Source organism: Polyodon spathula, chromosome 2, assembly GCF_017654505.1.
Source record: "Polyodon spathula isolate WHYD16114869_AA chromosome 2, ASM1765450v1, whole genome shotgun sequence".
Classification (NCBI taxonomy): Eukaryota; Metazoa; Chordata; class Actinopteri; order Acipenseriformes; family Polyodontidae; genus Polyodon; species Polyodon spathula.
In genome coordinates this window covers 42,125,941-42,141,948 of record NC_054535.1, presented here as the reverse complement: position 1 = coordinate 42,141,948, position 16,008 = coordinate 42,125,941, and positions in this window count along the sequence as shown.

Below are 16,008 nucleotides of genomic sequence, written 5' to 3'. Positions count from 1 at the left end.
TTAACAAAAAACTGACAAATTGAAAAATGTGACATTTCGAAATCTAACATGAAATACTGTACTACTATTGTATGATGGCTTCTGGTAGACTTTTGCAATATCATTTTGTAGTTTCTTTGATTTCATGATGTTAAATAAAATATCTAAATTATGTTCATATAATTTTTTTTAGTTATTAATCCTATAATTTGAAGTGTATATCCTCAGCTGTATATACCAGTAGTTAAAGGGAAAGAGTTACAAAAAGTCTGAGAGAACAAGAGTTATGGGAAAATTAAGAGTTTGGAGTTTGTAGACTCCCAGGTGGATATGTGACCCCACTTAGTGCTCAGAGGGAGACCGGGGAAGGAATAAACAAAATGGTCAGCTGTTAGAGGCAGATTATGAAGGGAGGTTTAGAAAGAAGAGGGGTAGAGGAAAGTGCTGGACTGATAAACAAGTGTCGTTCTCATGGGTCACTCAAAGAGCGGGCAGATAGAGACCAAGGGTTCCCCCCTGTTTTCCAGGAACCACTCCTGCATATGTCATGGATGGCTTGGTGGTGACGTCACAGACAGGAAATACACACAGGCAAAGGACTGTGGGGTGAGTCGCAAATGTGAAATGCAGTTAGCCGGATAGCAGCTGTTTTACCTTACTGTGCACTTGATCTCTCTCTCTCTCGTTCCTCCTAACCAACCAACCCTTTCCAGCGCACAGCTGCTGTTTATATTCATGTGGCTGTCCTCAAATTGGCAAACAATTGGCCAGTTTAAAGACAGCCACATTCTACACGAGTATATCTGGCAGGGAAGGTTTTTAATACTAGCTGCTAAACAAAACAACAACAACAACAACAACAATAATAATAATAATAATAATAATAATAATAATAATAATAATAATACAATGTTTTTAACACAAAATACATTTAAATAATACAAATAATAAAATAATAATAATAATAATAATAATAATAATAATAATAATAATAATAATAATAATACAACACAGGCGTACCCCGTCACAGTCAGACTTACATTGCTATACATGTTGTAGTGTAGGGAACCTTTTATCCTGTTATGATTAAACTTACTTTAGCACAAGTTATAGAAAATATAAGAATCTGAGGGTATATGAAGGCAAATGTCTATCTCTCTGTCTGCCAATCTTATATTTTGCCATGTGCATACAGGGGATGTACTGTACATTATGGTGACCTACTTTTTAATGTTACTGATGGCTCTAATTTTACTTCACAGCAGTGGCGGGGGCTGTTGTGTTTGTTTAAGTGGACAACAAATGAATAGGAGGACCAATTTTCAGGACAAACGAATACTAGCAAAGTCTGTTTGTATGGGATGCTTAGTGTTTATCTACGGTCCAGCAAATCTAGTTGTAATGAATCTTGAAAAATATATTCCTTAATAAGAGTATTGAAATCTAGCAGTAAAGGGAGCACCATGTTAGTCTGTCTGTAAATCACACCTACATTTGATATGTAGATACATACAGTGGATATAGGTCAGAGTGATCTTCTGTTACTGATGGCTGTGATAGGGGATGAATGTTGCTGACACAGTGGTGTGCAACACTCATCATTTTAAATCAACACATCACTCATGTACATTACAGAGTAGGTGTGCAAGTTTGTCAAATTTATTTTTGTACAATCATTTTGTACATTGAAATCGGGAAAAGAAACAGATCTGGTGTGAGGTGGCCTTGTCAAAACTCTAAATGAATCCTTTTCTTTAGAGCTAGATGCTATAGTCAAGCAGTCATCGAGATTGTAATATAGGATATTCGCTTGATCAGTTATCTACTTTGGTAAAACAGGCTAACGTGCTAACGAAGGCCCTCTTCTCTAATGATAAGAAGGATGAAGCCATTAGCCGATACAATGTTCATTTTAGCTATGGAGGGTAAAGTTAAAACGTATTTTTGAAACAAGCTATTTTCTAATATGAATTGCATAGATATTGCTAAATTCAACAATTACCAGGAGTATCAGGTGAATAAGATGTGAATGTTTCACTGGAGCAAAAAGCAGGGCCAATGTTTCATACAGCTCTGTCCAAACAAACTGTAGGGATTTAATTTCAAAACGACCAGTGAACAGTAAACTAGAGTCTACCTCCAAACTGTTTACATTGTTACATATTTAAACAAAATCTTAGGAAAATGTGAGACATGTCAATGGGAATATAAAGATAATGTATTTTTTATTTTAAAATAATGAATTTATGAGGAACTTTATCTTTAATGGTTAAAACAATATTGTGGCGTGCATGGGGGAAGGCAGCAGCAGGGCTGGTAGGTGATGTAATCACACACAAAGATATAAGACCGATATACGCTCCTGCAGTGCTATGTTTTAGCGTGAGAGGTCCCGGGTTTGCTCCCGCCCTCCGCCTGTGTGTGGACTGCCTCGCGCTGTGTGATGCGCCTGTCTGCGTTAACCGAGATCGCTACAATATGTATACAGTACTACACCCTACTGGTGCTTCTAAAGGAAAAGGTGTATAGTAGCAGATATAAATAACACAGGTCTCATTCAGTATCATGTGTCATTCACCACAACTTAATGATATCATCAGAAATGCCAAAAACAGCATTCAAAAAAAGATTAGATAAATAAACAAAAGCATAAGGGCCTATAATATTTTTTTAGTTATTATTATTTATTTGTTTTATAAATTTAGTCATTGCCAGTTTTCTACCCAATTTGGAATCACCAATTATGTTATGATTAATCCTGGTTCACTGCTGCAGCCCGTGACTCGGGAAACGGTGACTGACAAACACATCCTCCGAAACCTGTTCCTGCCTGGCTGTCTTTTTTTGCACTGCGGATCCACAACGAAGCCATCAGACCTATAGTGCTGGAGGACAACACAGATCTGAACGGCTCCATTGCAAACCTGCAGGCACCCTACCAGCCACAGGGGTTGCTGGTGTGTGGTGAACAATGGATTGCCCTGCTGACCTAAGCCCTCCCTACCCGGGCGGTGCTTGGCCAATTGTGCACCGCCCCCTGGGAGCTTCTGGTCACGATAGGCAATGGCACAGCCTGGATTTGAATCTGCGATCTTCAGGCTATTGGATGCATCTGGCACTCTACACAGAGCGCCTTTACTGGATGCACTACTTGAAAACTCCAGAGACTGCTTCTTGACTCTTTGATCAGTGCCTGCAGTGTAACCTTTTTTTTCTTTTATCAACAAAAATAATTTGCTTATATTAATTTACAGTTTTTAAGGTGTTGGTTGTGTTTTTTCCACCGGCTTTTGGGATCAATTTGGTGTATTATCTGGTGTTGCATGAAGGTCATTTTTTGTGTCAAATATAAATAATGTTTGGGATTTAATTTTTTGTAAGAATGGCATTGAAAAGCAAAACAATAGTACATCACTCTGAGAGAAGAGTTTTTTTATTTGTATTTTTTTTTTTGTTTTCGCAAACTATTTTAACACGCTATATTTTCTGTAAACCATTGAAATCAAGTTCAGTTCCTAGTTAGCTTTATGAAATCGTAAAACATTTTCAAAGATTATTGGGTTTTTTTAATTTTTTTTTAGCTCAAGTGGTTTTTGAGTTCTTTTGTCTAGTTTAGCACTACACAGACACTATTTCATAATATTAAGACTGTTATTTTCAATTACTTTACAAAAACAACGGTGCTGTGTGTTTTGTTGAAAATCACTAGCATGTCCCTCCTGGTGTTTGGTCTAACTGACCAATTAAGCTTCTGATAAGCACTTAATTGGTCCAGTTAAGTAATTTCAGGTACAGTTGGAACAAAAACCAAGAGGGACAGCGGCCCTGCAGGCCCGGAATTGCACAGCCCTGCATTAAAGAGTACTGATTACTTTAATTGACAAACTCCAAGCTGGTCACACTGTTCAAAAGGATCTCATCGTATTTTACTAAGATTTTTTTCTTTAAACATTTTTCGTCATGTATCACTTTCATACGTAAGTGAAGGTTTTCGGAAAATTAGTGTAGGGAGACTGATACACAAAGTTTGGATCGTTTCTATCATTTTATGTCATACAGATTTACATGTGTGTAATTTATTTATTTATTTATTTTTTTACAATAAACAATCATCACCACTTTTGAAAAATCCTGCATTCTTTTCCTGACTTGTCTCTTGAACTAGATTTTATAAGTACTTTGTGTTTTCCCACCACACACAAGCACACAGACTTTTCAGAACATTGTTGTACTTCATAATATCTTTGTTACATAAGCATTACAGCATTCTAATCAAGGCTATATATTTTAAATAAAGATTTCTAACAATTGTAATAGTTGTGGCAATACAGCAGATTTCCAAAAGTTACATTGTGCTATTATTGAATTGCTTCACTTTCTATTTTGCATTATTTTGTTCTACCAATTTTATTGAAAAGAGAAACAGGAGATTCAGTTGATACAGTTTAGTTACAAGGTAATTGTTTTTGCACAATTCATTTATACGTGTGAGTAGTAAATATATGTTGCGAAAAAATAAATAGCTAACATGACATCTTTCAATAATCCATATATGCCTAACCATGATAAAGACCTGGCTGTGGAGCAGGTGCATCATATTCTTACCACGGAAAATCTTGATAATGCCAGAATCATAACTGTCCCTCAGGTGCAACCAACAGGTGGATAAGTCTATGTGTTTTGTTTAGCATCATCCACAGTATAGCATGCTCTTGATGTTCGTTTTGACCAATACAGATGGGTATCGAAAGGATCAAAATATCACCCTCGTTGACAGAATGCATCCACTGTATTGAAAAGGTACTATCATCTAAAGAACAGCAAAGGAAAAGGAAAAGACTCAATCTATGGGTTTCAGCATCATATCTATTGCTTTAGAGAACCAAGCCAAGACACCTGTATGCGGCACATTATTTGGGAAATGAGACATTGTACCAGCCATCATCCCATGGATTGCGAAAGCATTCTCAAAAGCCTTTCATCCATGGGATGAAGTCTACTCTTATACATATAAAAGAGGCTTCAAAATCACAGGACCCCATGAAAACATATCAAAATGTGCTTAGCACACAGTCAGAAATAGGCTCAGGCAAACATATTGCTGTTGATCGCCCACAAAACCCGAAGCAACTGCAAAATGCCATATACCAAGGATCGGAAAAAGCAAAGCATTTCCAATGATTAAACCTTCAGCCTGTATGAATTAGCAGTGCACCTGAGAGACTATGTGTCAAAGATTACTCTCTACCTTGATCTTTTAGTTTCATTTGCTCATCCCGTTCTCTTAACTGAAGCATGTGCTATAATTGATTTGTCTAATGATGATCTTTCTCTTCCACAGCGCATGTCATATGATACCACATTTAATCTTGGTGATTTCTACTGATCACCCTTTGTGATTCTCAATGTGACTTTGACTGGGGATCCTGTACTTCCTGTAGTGTTTCTGTTATATGAGAGGAAATTCCAAAGTTATCACCAACAGTTATCGCCTACAATGGAACAAATCTTTTAAAGACGGTTTTGATAGACATCTGAAAGATTCCATAGCACAACATGCAGCAAAATTTGTTACTGATAAATTTGCTGCTTTCCAGAAAAATAGAAGTGCTACAAATAATATGCGTGAAAGCATGCACAAAGTTAACAAGCAGCAAACTGACTGTTGACTCTATTCTGCTGGCAATGCTCATCATGCAGACAGTCTACATCCTTGAGTTCCGACGTGCAGTCTGTGGGTTAGGAAACTATGAACTAAAGAATAAGTTTCAATAACTGGACACTTGTCCAGATGTCACTTCTAGAGTTTTATCCTCTGGAAACAATAATCGAACACATTAAAACAGCCAACCCCATACAAGTGACAGGAGAGGAAAAAGAACAGCTCTACCAGATGTCACAGAAGTTTTTAGCAAGATAATGTGTAGAATCACACTGCCTTTCACTCTGCACAAACTAGCTCTTTTGTAGTAAGAAGTGTAGATGGAACACACTGTCATGCTGTAAAACTACTACCAGAGCCTTCTACTTGTTCTTGCCCAAGCACTGGTAAGTTCTATCACATTTTCCATCGACACTGCGTAAAAGAAAACATGGAAGAGCAAATCAGTCTGGGAGAAAGAAACCAAGGAAAGGTGACTATGACTACATCGTTGAACCAGCATCAGACTCCATTGTCATAACATCTGAAAGTGTAAAAGGAAGAGAGACGCTGATGATGAAGACAGTACCGAACCTGCAACAGACCTGCAAGATGGCCTTATGAATTCTCCTTGGAAGTCTAGGCAGAGGAAATATGAATTTCAGTGCAGTGTGGAAGCACTAGATTCTGCTTGTTTGACTCCTGCTAGGGAAAGTAAGCAAGTAGAATATGATCCAGTGCATTACAATGAAACAGCTGAATGCATATCACATTTCAGTGATATCAGCTCTTCAGAAGAAAGGATTGGATACCCTGGTTTCAGTGATGAAGATGGAAATTAGTTTCTCAAACTTTCATCATCACAGTCAAAAAACAGAACAAACACAACTGGGACTACAAAATGCTCACAATGGGACAAGCCTGAAGTTAAAACGAAGTAAGCGAGGCTTATTCAAAATGATGACATCCAAACACTAGACCCAGGACAATGGTTAAATTCAACAGTGATTGAGAGACAATTTCTGCTTTCATTTGCAATGAGAAGCAAACAAACCAGATTTTAGCATGTCCAACCTACATATATCAGTGCTGTAACTGGTAGCCCTGGTGTTTTTATGCCTTTCTTGAACACAATGTAGCTCTTAACAAAGATATTCTGTTAATCCCATTCAATATTGATGTGTGGGGCCCTGGGCATTGGAGTTGTAATTGTTTCTACACATGAACTAGTCATTCTTGATTCTAAAAAAAAAACACCAGAAAAGGGCACAGAAAAATGTTGAAGTGTTAATGTCCATATCAGATAGTGAATGCATCTTTCGACAAAGCAGACTGGAAGATTTTCTTGTGCTCAGATGCAATGTGGCAAAACAATTCATATGACTGTGGGGTGTACACAATTCTCAATGCCTTTACAATAATTTCTGGGCACAGATATGGATACGTAGCGAGCCAGTCAGTCCGCAAATGGGCAGCAGTGAGGATTACTGAACACAAGCACTGCATGTGCAAAATTAAGAAAAGGAGAGTTCGACATTCATATGCTGATCTACACAAAAAACACTGCTAGCAATCGACCTGAATGTCACTCTCGAAGCTCGATGAGAACAATCTCATGCATTACTTATCTGCACTTACTGATCATAACAATAGCATATGGTCAACCTGTGTTGATATTTCATGTCCTGGCAACCTTTCAACTGCAGACCACATGGTTCTTTGTTGTCAGTGTCGAATGCAGTATCATGGAGTTTGCTTTTCTACATGAACCACAAAACTTCCTGAGTACTATGTTTGCCAGAAATGGTTGTGGAGCAGAGAGGCTGATAAATAATGCATAATGCACACTGTTTTTAAGTTTGGGTAATTGCATGTTGCAAGATGTTAGCAATGTACACAAACTGAACAGTCTAAATGGTATTTCCTCAAATCAAGTGTTTATTACAGCTCTTCGCCGTAGAGGGGGATATTTACAGGGGTGGGTCAAAGAAAATAAACAGAAGTTCCCTGGTCCTTAGACCAGATAAAGTAGCTCTTGCCCAAATGTAGAAATGAGACGTCCGGAGATGGCAAAGGAAACAGGAGCAGCCAGCCAGTTTGTCTGAGTCCCCAAGATTTGATCATTTCAAGTTAGCCCCGAAGCTGAGTTCCTCTCAATAACTATACTTGTTGTGAAGAAATTAAATTACAAACACAATAAGATTATTTAGTCACAAAAAAAAGTTTTTTGACAGTAAAAAAATCCACTCTGAATATCATCATGAGTCTTTGCATTCACTTTCAATATGCTATTAGATCAAACATTGCCAAAGTGAAAATAAAAACCCTAGAGCTTCCCCGTAGCTTTGAAATGGGAAGTTATGTGCAATATTTCCATACTATCCCAGTTTAAGGACTTAAACCTTAAGTATTATTAATTATTTAACATTGTGTCTGATGATTCACGCTAGACAGCAGAGGTGTGAAGCAGAGAACAACACTGTACAGAGCCTGTCATGTATCTGTTCGTTATTTATGTTTTGCTGGCTTGTTTTGAATAAGACAGATCTGGGTTCATTATTACATATTTAAATTACATACTGTACATACAGTTAAGGGAAGTCTTAATCCCTGCACTAACTACCCGAATTGTGTATTTAAACCAATTCACTGGAGCGCTTCAGCTGTGCTCTCCTATCAGATGGCACAGCGAGTCCGCCCATGTTTAAAACTACCACATGTATGATATATTTGCTACTGTAGCCCAGAAGGTAAGCTTTCGGGCTGTGAGGGAGGATTGTTGGTTTCAGCTGGAGGTTACCGTTATTACACATTGAAAGAGCTGAGAAGGGGGCTTACACAAGCATAATCAAATAAGCCCCACAAACTAAACACGTGAGTCACCAAAACCACAGGTCGTCTTTTAAATGTAGAAGAAAGATAGCACTGCTTTGACTGAACGCAAGCAGTGTCTAACATGTTCAGAATAGGGAGTCGCTGTTCACGTGAAACAGATGGTAATAAACTGGACTATTATTTTGGCTCTCTCCTAGTTGGGGTCTGTGGCAGGGCAGAATAAAAGCCCTGCATGTAATTAGAGGGGGGCACGGCAAAGCCCTCCATGTAAATAAATGTATTGTGCTGTTAAATGTGTTTGTTGTGGGTTTATTTAATGGGTTGCTTGTGATTTGTATTATGGTTTAAAATGTATTATTGTCTGGTGTTTTTGTTTATTTTTATTTTAACTGGTGTTGTATTTCATGTTTATTTAACACACAAGTAATCTGTTTTGTTATTGTTTGGTTTGGATTTTTCCCCAGGGCCCACTGATGGGTTGATGGGACCACTTTGGATACCGTTACTTTTTCATATCACCCCCACCCCCCCCATACACACTTCGTCATACGCAGGTGTACAGTGGAAGCGGTGCAACAGTTGAACCCAGATCAAGAGGATGAAAAACAGGACTTAACTGGTAAGTTGTTGATATTTTTATAAGAATTTATAGGTATAAAACATACATTTGTACATTTAGAATTAAGCGTAAATACTTGGGAAAAAATATTAATTATAATACATGTGTTTAAGGTTTTTTTTGGTTATAAACTAAAGTAAGCCGCGAGTTGTTTTAAAAAATGGATTTTTCGGGGGAGGTTCCTAGAACCATGTCGTTTCATTTTACAGTTCCTTTAACGTAATGTAATGGAACATTGTAGTTATTAATAATAATTTAGCTATTTAAAATACATTTATCTGCACAGTGGGTAAAGTATGTACAGGTAAATTATTTTAATATTTTAATTAGATCCCACCAGTTCAAAATATGAGCATTTATGTGCAAAAATGTGTACATATTATTCTATTATTAACGACTGTCAAGAACTACGCAAAAACTGTAATAAACAATAATTCTGAAAACGTGATTTTGTGGAGGCTAGAGCGATTTTAAATATACGAGCGTATTGTAGGTCTACAAGTAAAAATGTAAACTTAATAAATATAACAGATGGCTAAAAAGTGTGTGTGGGGGGGGGGGGGGGGGGGGGGGTTAAATTATTAAACTAATTATAAAAATAAAGATGTTGCTGCTTGTGTAGTAAAATAAAGCTTCCTATATCATGTTACTATGAATAGTCAACAGGATCGCTACTCTGTATTCCAATGTTTGCTATATAAAGCTACAAAATATGTAAGAAAGGGACGGATTCACATTGCTAAGAGTACTTCACTTTAAATTAGTTTTCCATTCTTTAGCACATTAATATATGGTTCTTCATATAAAAATGTAAAAAATGTAACCATTAATTGTTAACATTTTATTCCCTTGTAAGATGTTTTTTATTAAGTGTAGCACTTAATCATACAGTTTACTGTTTATGAAAATTTTCAGCCTTGACTGACATGTTGTTTTATGTTTTGCAGGTTGGAATCCCTGTCTGTCTGATGATCCAACAATGTCTCAGCAAAGTAAATACAGATCTGGTGTACAAAAGCGGAAATTGAAACAGCAGAAAGAATATGCTCAAAGTAAAGGAAGGCAAACTCTTTTTGATGTTGGTTTTGGAAAGAAACCTGGGGATCGTTTATCTGAAGATGCTAATTCAGAGCCTAACATAAGTGAATCAAGTGCTGTTGCTCTGAATCAGTTAATAGAGGATGACAAGTCAAATGATAGCTCTACGACTGAGAGCGACAGTCTTCGGCAAGAATATCCACATACAAGTACAGTCAAGGTTACAGTTCCTGAAAAAGCCGAAGAGCTTCAACAGTGTTATGGCTATGATGTTGGCACGTTCACTGACAAAAAGTGTCAGCTGAAATCATAGAGCTAGCTGTTACATCTGGGCCTCCAAAACATCCTAAATGTTTTCCAGATGACACCAATAAGTGTAGTTTCCCAGTTTCTGTGCTTAACTCAGTACAACAAAATGGTGAGCACTGCAAACATGACTGGCTGGTTTTTAATACCAGTAAGCAAGCTCTATACTGTTTTCCTTGTTGAGTCCTCACAAAGATTCCAACTGCATTATGTTCTGCATTTGCTGGCCATTAACAACAGATTGGAAAAAACTCTACGATCGGCTCCCAGAGCATGAGAGAAGTGCCAGTCATAAAAAATGTTATACTGAGTGGTGTGAGCTTGAGAGGCGTTTTCAAGCAAACTCTGCCATTGACATGCAGTTTGATAAGGACCTTCTTTCAAGGGCAGCTAGATGGAGGGAAGTCCTAAAGAGGATCATAGATGATGTCCTTTTCTTGGGAGAAATATTTTTAGCCTTTCGTGGATCATCTCAAAGGATTGGTGCACCAGATAATGTGAATTTTCTTGGCCTTATTGAATTACTCAGTCATTATGGTCCAGTTCTACAAAAACGTGTGGAAAGGGTTGCAGAATCTTAGCAAGCACGTAATCATCTTCTAGCCCAATACCTTTCGGGAAATTCACAGAATTAATTTGTAACAGTTTGTGCTCAACATGTGCGTAACAAAATTCTTAGAGGAAAGACTAAAAAGACAACTTATCTTGAGGTATCTTTCCATGCCATCAGAAACAAATACTTTCTGTAATGTAAAAGAATGGTTTCTCAAATGTATTGATTGCAACAAGAAGACTGGGGTTGATATTTAAAATCTGATACTTGATTGCTTAGCTGGTAATAAAATACCAATCATGGATTGCAGAGCCCAGGCATATGGCAATAGGTCCAATATGGCTGGTGAATATAATGGTGCTCAAGCTCTGATACTGAAAGTTAATTCGCTGGCTAAATTCTCAACATGTGCTTGTCATAGCCTCAAACTTTGTGGAGCACATGCAGCTAAAAGTTGCCCTAAAGTGCAGACAGTTTTTGGAATTATTCAAAAGGTGTACAATCTGTTTAGTTGCAGCCAGAGTTAATAGTGCCAGGCCCTGAGCAGCTCACCTTCCAGGGATTCTGGATGCACTGACAGAAATACTTCAACTCAACCTCACACCTCAAATGAGAACTGAAATCAGATGCATTATTTACTGTGTGAAGTCGTTCACTTGATAGCTGGAATCTAGGTAAAAGGTCTTGTGGTCATTGACCAGCACAACCAAGTATTGCAGGCCCGAAATGCTACCATTGACATTGTAGTGAGCAACATTGGCGAAATGTGTTTTACAATATCACTGATTCTGTTATTGCTGGGCTAACAAGAAGATATAAGGCAGCCATGGATATTAATCAGTCTTTTTCTTTTCTGTGGCAATACTTAGAGGTATCAAAGAATGAACTGCAAACCGAAACCAAGCAGTTTGTGGCCCAGTACAAACCAAATATCTCAGAAGACTTGCTTTATTTACTCTCTTTAGTTATTTACAAAGTCTGAAATATTAAAGGGTTAAGAAGTATTTGTTTTCAGTTATTCAATATTGAAGAATTACTGTTGCAATTCTCAGTATGTAGCTACTGTTGCTAAGTGAAAGCATTCTGCAATATTTTCTTATTCATGAATTGTTGAATAAGTTGCTTTGTCAGCTTTATTATTATTTCTTGGTGCTATGTTGAAGGGTGTACCCTGGAAAGGAGGGTTAGGTTGTGTTACTGAAGCTTATTTGATTTTGATTAAACCAACTCATTGGTCACAAAAGTGCATGTTTTACTGTATATGAATCCCTTTTTTACTGAGTGAGTACCCCAGCAGTACCACTTAAAACAAATAGGTGTAACTAGAAAGTTTGTGTAATGCCAAGCAATATTGTTATGAATTATGACATGATGTACCGTACCGTCAATCAACATGTTTTCAGTTCCCAGTTTGAGGGTAATAAAGTGCTTGAAGAAATTCATAAATCAGTGACTTTGCTAATGGAGACAAAACCACAACACAAAGGGTGTATGGGGCAGGAGTGGGCCTTCTGTATGGGGGGCCCACATGCCAGTCCTGCCCCAGGGCCCATGGCGGCTCTCGTCAGCCCAGCTGCCAAACAGTTCATGAGACTGTGTGGTCGGCAGCGAATTAACAGTTGCTGTCGACCACGCAAATATTAAAAACTTGTACAAAATGTGACTAATGGGGTCTTAGTACGTGCTATTTTTGTTGTGGGTGTCCACTAAATGACAAGAGAGAGAGGGATTCAGCTGACAACACCACTCAGGCATCCAGGTTTTATTTCAAATACACAGGTGGCTGCCCTTAGGGTACCAGCAATGCTAGCCCTAGTGCAGGAGGACATACAGACAGAGTGTAATCAAAATAACTCCAAAACAAAACAGTGAGAAAACAGCTCAAAACAAAAGTTTGCCAAACACTGGCTTAGCGCTACTCCCACTAAAAGGGAGGTCCCACTCTGGAACCTACTCCGTGATAAACTAAAATAAACTTTGGATTTAACCCCATTCTTGCCAAACTTTAATTCAAAACCTTTCAACTTTATTTACAACTGCAAAAACCTACTATATCTAGTACACACATATGTTCAATATTTTTTTTAAACTATACATATAAACAAAGTGACCATCACCAGTTTGATTGATTGATTCATTTATTTATTGCTAATCTCGAGATGGTCATCTGTATAAAAACCAGCAGCTTTTACTGGTCGGGGTGGTGTGTTTGGAAGGAGGTATGTAAGAGAGAGCAGGGCAGAACGAAACAAAAATGAGTTAAAACGAAAGTAAAACTAAAATGTTTGTTTCTTTGCACAACCTTTTTATTTACTTTTTGTTTGAATAAAAACGTGCACCAGCGCTTTCAACCCTCACAAGTACCTGCATCTGCCTATTTGTCAGCTTGTCGGACACGGTCTTTCATTTGTGTCCATGGCACCATTTAACCCATGAAGATAAACATTGTAGGAAATTATTCTCCTTTGCAATAGGTTATTTTAAACAGATATTTAGTATAGTACACTGTTGTATGTGATCTCGGCCCACGGTCCTTTGCAATCCTCAAATCGCACATAAATAATGTGCACTCCAGTGTTCTTTATTGCTAAACCTACCAACATTTTATATGAAAATCATTCTAGTTTTTTGTAATTACACTGAGAACTATTAGTAAAATGTGATTTTGAAAGGATGAAGTAAATGTACCTGTATATTTCAGATATTTTACACAATAGTTGAAAGGCTTGAGAAGAATTGTAGTTTAAAACGCATACATCATAATGTTTATATACCGTATTATTACTTCAATTTGGCGTCGCCCTTGAATTAGATGCCCTCGTATTGACGCCACAGTCGTAGATCAGCTTATAATAGACGCAGCCCTCGAATAAATGCTGCTATCAATAAATAAACATTAAGGTATTTTTTCAACACCTACTAAAAAAACACACACACAATAAACAAATAAACATGGAACACTGACTACATACATGTAATGCCCCCGAGAGACGGGAGCCTCAGTCTAGCAAGTAAATTACAAATTTATGTACACACACATAGTAAGAACATTTTATTTTATGGTAGTACAGCTTGAAAGAAAATCCAAGATAAACTAAATATAGAACAGCAGTACTTCTGAAGTTCTTATAAGTGGTTTTGTTGTTTTGTTTTTAGTTCAATTGTAATTCCCATACTCAATCCCGTACAAATAAAAACAATGTGCTTCTATGAGAAGATTTAGACACAGTTTCTCTTGCAGAGAAATTACAAACAAGCAAGTTATAGTGTGAAAAAAATAACTGCGTAGGATATATTGTAGTTTTTACAGAAATCAAATTTTTGGTGCAGAACAACATTTATGTCAAACTCTTGTATTTAACTGCCACACCAGCATTGTCCCGCCCCTTAACAACCAATATACACTCCTGATTCGCTGGTACAGTACTTCCCTGACCTTCCAACTCCCACCTAATAGGCTGTCGGTAACTGTCACCGATAAGTGTACTGTAGTCAAAGTTGATTAGCCACACACGCTGCTACATACAGGTAGACTACTCTTCTAAAATGTCATAAATCATGTAATAAAATATTGCAGCATTGAAAATCGTAATAAAGGTCGCCCTTGTATAAAGGCCACCCTCTTTTAAGCGCCACAGTCATTATGATCAATTTAACATAAACGCTGCAGCGCCAAATTGAAGTAATACGGTATATAATTTTGTACACTGCAATATATATATATATATATAGAGAGAGAGAGAGAGAGAGAGAGAGAGAGAGAGAGAGAGAGAGAGAGGTTAATTTGGTTGTAACATTGGTTATATGGTCATACATGTATAACATATATATATATATATATATATATATATATATATATATATATATATATATATATATATATATATATATATATATATATATTATTTATTTATTATAATATTTTATAACTAATATGCAGCTTAGTAAGGTATTTAATGGCAAAAAATGTACTAGCAGCCTATTACTTAATGGCTGTGTGCCAGAAGGCCGAACTGTTGTACAAGGGAACTATTGACTGCTGTTTAGTAAAGAGAGAGATGAAATTAGGCACAGACCAAGTAACGAAGTACAGGAAATAAGCTTGAAACTTTTTTTTTTTTTTTTTTTTTTTTTTTTAACCAGACAGGAAGTTTCACTGTTTTTTGTTTTAATAATTTGCAATTTGTTATTTTTTCAAAACAGAATCTCCATAAGATGAAATATTGATTTTACATCTGAGAATAAAATGAACTGTTTGATTCCCAGATATAAAATATGAGATAAAAATGATCCAGAGGGGTTTTTATGTAGTTTTGTCATTTTTATGTACAATTAGATTACACAACAATACTGTATTGTGTTTTTACACATTAGAAATGTATGTAAATTAGGGAATAGTTTGTGTGCAACCTTAAAACAACTTGTATTAAAAGACAACAGGTTGTATTAAATCTTACCAAGCATGCATTATCATTTAACACATACTATTTATTAACATGTATACATTTTAACATGTTTTACTGTGTACAAGTATTGCAATGTGAAGAATTACTTGTTATAAATGTTATTTTTGTAATTTCTCAAATTGGAAGTGAGTTCATGTACTTTGAGGTTTTAGCATTCCATCTGTAAATGTGTAACAAACAAGATAGTGTGTATTTACTCAGTTTACAGTTGATTATGTACTACTGTAGTTTATTTTACTCATATGATGTGTGTTACAGACACTTCTGCCCTTGCCCCTTGCTCCTGCTTGAGAATATAGTGACTTCCAAAATGCTTAAAATACGTTTGATTTACAATATGAATCTAGTGTTAGGATGTATGGTAATATAGTAATTGCAGTACTGCACACAGTATTTAGTACATTGTTTGTAATAGACTAACATCGACCATAGATTGTGATGAACGGGCTGATCTGGGGCTGATCATGAATTAAATACATATGTATTTTTATACTGCCTTTGGAAAGAAAGCCCTCACATTAATTAACGGGTTTATATGCCTTTAGCAGCGTCATGCTGAAAAGTATGAGAA